The sequence below is a fragment of the Nyctereutes procyonoides genome, unplaced genomic scaffold (assembly GCF_905146905.1).
Source record: "Nyctereutes procyonoides isolate TBG_1078 unplaced genomic scaffold, NYPRO_anot_genome, whole genome shotgun sequence".
In the NCBI taxonomy this organism is placed as follows: Eukaryota; Metazoa; Chordata; class Mammalia; order Carnivora; family Canidae; genus Nyctereutes; species Nyctereutes procyonoides.
In genome coordinates this window covers 62,443,904-62,451,484 of record NW_026575140.1, presented here as the reverse complement: position 1 = coordinate 62,451,484, position 7,581 = coordinate 62,443,904, and positions in this window count along the sequence as shown.

Here is a 7,581-nt window from a genome sequence, read left to right as displayed (position 1 = left end):
TTATCTCATCCCATGAGAATATAAGCACCACAAGGGCAGTGAATTTGTTCCTTTTCTTATGGGATTCACAGAATTTAGAGCAGTGCCTGGCAGAGAGCAGACACTCAAATTTTGACTAGATGAATGAATCCATCTACAAAATATTATGTTGTGGAGGTACAGAAATAAAATTTATATTTTTGCAAATGCCTTTGCAAAACAAACTATTTTATTGGCAGTAAAAAACTTAGGTCTTTTTTGTGATTTTGTTTTATGTTTCTCTTTTGTTTGTTTTTTAGTTAGGGATTTTTTTCCCTCCTGTTTTATCAAATCTTCTTATTTCTTTATAGATTCTCCTTTTGGAACATCTATTATTTGTGTGCTAAAATTTTATAATACATTTTTTTCTTCACATCATCTTTTGCATAAACACTGTTCCTATGATTGTTCTCTGCCTGATGTAATACCTGGCAAGCAGAAAACATTGAATAAGACAGGTATGTTTGCTACATCTACAGAGCTTGCTTAATATCTATATCTAAAACATGCTGCTAATGTCTGAATGCTTGTGTCCCCACAATATTCGTATGTTGAAATCTTAATGCCCAGTGGGATGGTATTAGAAGGTCTCTGCAGGGGTGGGGGCACCTGAGTGGCTGAGTGGTTGTCTTCCTTCAGTTCTGGGCATGATCCTGGGGTCCTGGGATCGAGTTCCACATCAGGCTCCCTGCAGGGAGCCTGCTTCTCCCTCTGCCTATGTCTCTGTCTCTTTCTGTGTATCTCTCATGAATAAATAAATAAAATCTTAAAAAAAAAGGTCTCTGGGGGTTCCTAGAAGTCATAGGATGGGGCCCTCATGATTGGGATTAGCATCTTTTAAAAGAGGCTCCAGAAAGATCTCTGACCCCTCCCCCCATGTGATATTCAAGGAGATGTCTATAAGGGCCTTCACCTGACTGTGCCGCCACCTTGATCTCAGAGTTCCGGCCTCCAGAACTGTGAGCAGTACATTTCTCCTGTTTACAAGCCACCCCATCTATAGTATTTTGCAGCCCAGATGGACTCAGACACATGTCAGATTTTAGAGTGAACTAAAAATCTTAGTCCAGATCTGCCTTTCTAGAACCATTGTCTTGATGGCTGGCACTTCCATGTGCACTCTTGTCCTTGCCGGAAACCTTGCTTTACAAATGAATTTCTTCTTATTTTTCTCCTTTTACATCAAATCTATCACCAACACTGCTAATTCTACTTCCTGATTTCCAAATCAATTCTGTCCTCCCCATACCCACTCTCGCCATTTCATGTCAAACAGCCTTTACCTTCATCAGAAACAGTGCATAGACTCTTCCCTGGTCAACTGCAACCCACCTGTGTCTGCTTTGGAAACGTGACTGGACTTCCATTAGAGAGACTGCTCAGTAAGGAACGTCAGCCATCAGTTTACTCGTTCCCTGTCCTTCTCAGAACGAACGCAAAACTGTTCTCACAATTCACAAACTCTGTTGCGTCCTTAGTCCCTTCAGCTCTTCCTCTTCCATCTGGAAGCCCATCTACGCTGAAGGACTTGCCCTGTGCTATGCTTACCTGCATCTCCATGTTCTATGGGCCCTTTTATGTACTCATCTCATGTCCTGGAATGATCACATTCCCCATTTACAAAACCCTTTCAGCTGTCTAATCCCTGATTATTCCTCATAATAGTACGGTTAATAATAACCAAAAATTTCAGTAACAATGATAATATGTACAAATGGGAAAAAATTCATCTTGAATGTTTTTATTTGTGCTAGGAACTTGGTAAGACATCCTATAAACATTTCCTCACTGAATTCAGGTCAGATACTGGCTTCTCAAAGAAATTTTCTTTGAAGGAGGGCAAGATGGCGGAAAAGTAGGGTCCCCAAATCACCTGTCCCCACCAAATTACCTAGATAAGCTTCAAATCATCCTGAAAATCTACAAATTCGGCCTGAGATTTAAAGAGAAACCAGCTGGAATGCTACAGTGAGAAGAGTTCGCGCTTCTATCAAGGTAGGAAGACGGGGAAAAAGAAATAAAGAAACAAAAGGCCTCCGAGGGGGAGGGGCCCCGCGAGGAGCCGGGCTGAGGCCGGGGCGAGTGTCCCCAGGACAGGAGAGCCCCGTCCCGGAGGAGCAGGAGCTGCACCAACCTTCCCGGGCGGAAAGGGGCTCGCAGGGAGTTGGAGCAGGACCCAGGAGGGCGGGGATGCCCTCGGGCTCCCTGGGACACTAACAGACACCTGCGCCCCGGAGAGTGCTCCGAGCTCCCTAAGGGCTGCAGCGCGCACGGTGGGGCCGGAGCAGCTTGGAGGGGCTCGGGCGGCGGCTCCACGGAGGGGGCTGCGGGGCCGGAGTGTGAATCCAACAGCGCAGGCCCCGGAGCACAGGGCGCCAGGACACAGCCCAGGATCCGGCCTCCCCCGGGACAGGCAGAGGCCGGGAGGGCCCAGGACAGCAAGGACGCTCCTGCCCCGAGCTGAGCAGATCAGCGGCCCCGCCCCGGAGCCTCCAGGCCCTGCAGACGGAGAGCTCCGGAGCTACTGCGGGGCTGACTCCAGGCTCCAGGGCTGGCCCCGCCGCTGGGGCTGTTCCTCCTGGGGCCTAACGGGGTAAACAACCCCCGCTGAGCCCTGCACCGGGCAGGGGGCAGAGCAGCTCCCCCAAGTGCTAACACCTGAAAATCAGCCCAGCAGGCCCCTCCCCCAGAAGACCAGCTAGACAGACAAGTTCCAGGGGAAGTCAAGGGACTTAAAGTCTACAGAATCAGAAGATACTCCCCCGTGTTTCCGTGGTTTTTTTTTCTTTTTTTTCTTTTTGATATCTGATTGCTTCCCCCACCCCCCTTTTTTTCACCTTTCTTTCTTTTTCTTTCTCTTTTTCTTCTCTTTTTTCCTTTTTTTTCTTCATTTTCTTTTTTGTTTTTCTCTTTTCTTTCCTTCTCTCTCTTTTTCTCCTTTTCCCAATACAACTTGTTTTTGGCCACTCTGCACTGAGCAAAATGTCTAGAAGGAAAGCCTCACCTCACAAGAAAGAATCAGAAACAGTCCTCTCTCCCACAGAGTTACAAAATCTGGATTACAATTCAATGTCAGAAAGCCAATTCAGAAGCACTATTATACAGCTACTGGTGGCTCTAGAAAAAAGCATTAAGGACTCACGAGACTTCATGACTGCAGAATTTAGATCCAATCAGGCAGAAATTAAAAATCAATTGAATGAGATGCAATCCAAACTAGAAGTCCTAACAACGAGGGTTAACGAGGTGGAAGAACGAGTGAGTGACATAGAAGACAAGTTAATGGCAAAGAGGGAAACTGAGGAAAAAAGAGACAATTAAAAGACCATGAAGACAGATTAAGGGAAATAAATGACAGCCTAAGGAAGAAAACCTATGTTTAATTGGGGTTCCCGAGGGCGCTGAAAGGGCCAGAGGGCCAGAATATGTATTTGAACAAATCCTAGCTGAAAACTTTCCCAATCTGGGAAGGGAAACAGGCATTCAGGTCCAGGAAATAGAGAGATCCCCCCCTAAAATCAATAAAAACCGTTCAACACCTCGACATTTAATAGTGAAGCTTGCAAATTCCAAAGATAAAGAGAAGATCCTTAAAGCAGCAAGAGACAAGAAGTCCCTGACTTTCATGGGGAGGAATATTAGGGTAACAGCAGACCTCTCCACAGAGACCTGGCAGGCCAGAAAGGGCTGGCAGGATATATTCAGGGTCCTAAATGAGAAGAACATGCAGCCAAGAATACTTTATCCAGCAAGGCTCTCATTCAAAATGGAAGGAGAGATAAAGAGCTTCCAAGACAGGCAGGAACTGAAAGACTATGTGACCTCCAAACCAGCTCTGCAAGAAATTTTAAGGGGGACTCTTAAAATTCCCCTTTAAGAAGAAGTTCAGTGGAACAATCCACAAAAACAAGGACTAAATAGATATCATGATGACACTAAACTCATATCTGTCAATAGTAACTCTGAACGTGAACGGGCTCAATGACCCCATCAAAAGGCGCAGGGTTTCAGACTGGATAAAAAAGCAGGACCCATCTATTTTCTGTCTACAAGAGACTCATTTTAGACAGAAGGACACCTACAACCTGAAAATAAAAGGTTGGAGAACCATTTACCATTCAAATGGTTCTCAAAAGAAAGCAGGGGTAGCCATCCTTATATCACATAAACTAAAATTTACCCCGAAGACTGTAGTGAGAGATGAAGAGGGACATTATATCATACTTAAAGGATCTATCCAACAAGAGGACTTAACAGTCCTCAATATATATGCCCAAAATGTGGGAGCTGCCAAATACTTAAACCAATTATTAACCAAAGTGAGGAAATACTTAGATAATAATACACTTATACTTGGTGACTTCAATCTAGCTCTCTCTACCCTCGATAGGTCTTCTAAGCACAACATCTCCAAAGAAACGAGAGCTTTAAATGATACACTGGACCAGATAGATTTCAGGGATATCTACAGAACTTTACATCCAAACTCAACTGAATACACATTCTTCTCAAGTGCACATGGAACTTTCTCCAGAATAGACCACATACTGGGTCACAAATCGGGTCTGAACCGATACCAAAAGATTGGGATCGTCCCCTGCATATTCTCAGACCATAATGCCTTGAAATTAGAACTAAATCACAACAAGAAGTTTGGAAGGACATCAAACACGTGGAGGTTAAGGACCATCCTGCTAAAAGATAAAAGGGTCAACCAGGAAATTAAGGAAGAATTAAAAAGATTCATGGAAACTAATGAGAGTGAATATACAACTGTTCAAAATCTTTGGGATGCAGCAAAAGCAGTCCTGAGGGGAAAATACATCGCAATACAAGCATCTATTCAAAAACTGGAAAGAACTCAAATACAAAAGCTAACCTTACACATAAAGGAGCTAGAGAAGAAGCAGCAAATCGACCCGACGCCCAGCAGAAGAAGAGAGTTAATTAAAATTCGAGCAGAACTCAACGAAATTGAGACCAGAAGAACTGTGGAACAGATCAATAGAACCAGGAGTTGGTTCTTTGAAAGAATTAATAAGATAGATAAACCATTAGCCAACCTTATTAAAAAGAAGAGAGAGAAGACTCAAATTAATAAAATCATGAATGAGAAAGGAGAGATCACTACCAACACCAAGGAAATACAAACGATTTTAAAAACATATTATGAACAGCTCTACGCCAATAAATTAGGCAATCTAGAAGAAATGGACGCATTCCTGGAAAGCCACAAACTACCAAAACTGGAGCAGGAAGAAATAGAAAACCTGAACAGGCCAATAACCAGGGAGGAAATTGAAGCAGTCATCAAAAACCTCCCAAGACACAAGAGTCCAGGGCCAGATGGCTTCCCAGGGGAATTCTATCCAACGTTTAAAGAAGAAATCATACCTATTCTACTAAAGCTGTTTGGAAAGATAGAAAGAGATGGAGTACTTCCAAATTCATTCTATGAGGCCAGCATCACCTTAATTCCAAAACCAGACAAAGACCCCACCAAAAAGAATTACAGACCAATATCCCTGATGAAAATGGATGCAAAAATTCTCAACAAGATACTAGCCAATAGGATCCAACAACACATTAAGAAAATTATTCACCATGACCAAGTAGGATTTATCCCCGGGACACAAGGCTGGTTCAACACTCGTAAAACAATCAATGTGATTCATCATATCACAAGATAAAAACCAAACCATATGATCCTCTCTTTAGATGCAGAGAAAGCATTTGACAAAATACAGCATCCATTCCTGATCAAAACTCTTCAGAGTGTAGGGATAGAGGGAACTTTCCTCGACATCTTAAAAGCTATCTACGAAAAGCCCACAGCAAATATCATTCTCAATGGGGAAGCACTGGGAGCCTTTCCCCTAAGATCAGGAACAAGACAGGGATGTCCACTCTCACCACTGCTATTCAACATAGTACTGGAAGTCCTAGCCTCAGCAATCAGACAACAAAAAGACATTAAAGGCATTCAAATTGGCAAAGAAGAAGTCAAACTCTCCCTCTTCACTGATGACATGATACTCTACATAGAAAACACAAAAGCTTCCACCCCAAGATTGCTGGAACTCATACAGCAATTTGGTAGCGTGGCAGGACACAAAATCAATGCCCAGAAATCAATGGCATTTCTATACACTAACAATGAGACTGAAGAAAGAGAAATTAAGGAGTCAATCCCATTTACAATTGCACCCAAAAGCATAAGATACCTAGGAATAAACCTAACCAAAGAGGTAAAGGATCTATACCCTAAAAACTATAGAACACTTCTGAAAGAAATTGAGGAAGACACAAGAGATGGAAAAATATCCATGCTCATGGATTGGCAGAATTAATATTGTGAAAATGTCAATGTTACCCAGGGCAATTTACACGTTTAATGCAATCCCTATCAAAATACCATGGACTTTCTTCAGAGAGTTAGAACAAATTATTTTAAGATTTGTGTGGAATCAGAAAAGACCCCGAATAGCCAGGGGAATTTTAAAAAAGAAAACCATAGCTGGGGGCATCACAATGCCAGATTTCAGGTTGTACTACAAAGCTGTGGTCATCAAGACAGTGTGGTACTGGCACAAAAACAGACACATAGATCAATGGAACAGAATAGAGAACCCAGAAGTGGACCCTGAACTTTATGGTCAACTAATATTCGATAAAGGAGGAAAGGCTATCCACTGGAAGAAAGACAGTCTGTTCAATAAATGGTGCTGGGAAAATTGGACATCCACATGCAGAAGAATAAAACTAGACCACTCTCTTGCACCATACACAAAGATAAACTCAAAATGGATGAAAGATCTAAATGTGAGACAAGATTCCATCAAAATCCTAGAGGAGAACACAGGCAACACCCTTTTTGAACTTGGCCACAGTAACTTCTTGCAAGATACATCCACGAAGGCAAGAGAAACAAAAGCAAAAATGAACTATTGGGACTTCATCAAGATAAGAAGCTTTTGCACAGCAAAGGATACAGTCAACAAAACTCAAAGACAACCTCCAGAATGGGAGAAGATATTTGCAAATGACGTATCAGATAAAGGGCTAGTTTCCAAGATCTATAAAGAACTTATTAAACTCAACACCAAAGAAACAAACAATCCAATCATGAAATGGGCAAAAGACATGAACAGAAATCTCACAGCAGAAGACATAGACATGGCCAACATGCACATGAGAAAATGCTCTGCATCACTTGCCATCAGGGAAATACAAATCAAAACCACAATGAGATACCACCTCACACCAGTGAGAATGGGGAAAATTAACAAGGCAGGAAACCACAAATGTTGGAAATGATGCGGAGAAAAGGGAACACTCTTACACTGTTGGTGGGAATGTGGACTGGTGCAGCCACTCTGGAAAACTGTGTGGAGGTTCCTCAAAGAGTTAAAAATAGACCTGCCCTACGACCCAGCAATTGCAGTGTTGGGGATTTACCCCAAAGACTCAGATGCAATGAAACGCCGAGACACCTGCACCTGGATGTTTCTAGCAGCCATGTCCACAATAGCCAAACTGTGGAAGGAGCCTCGGTGTCCATCG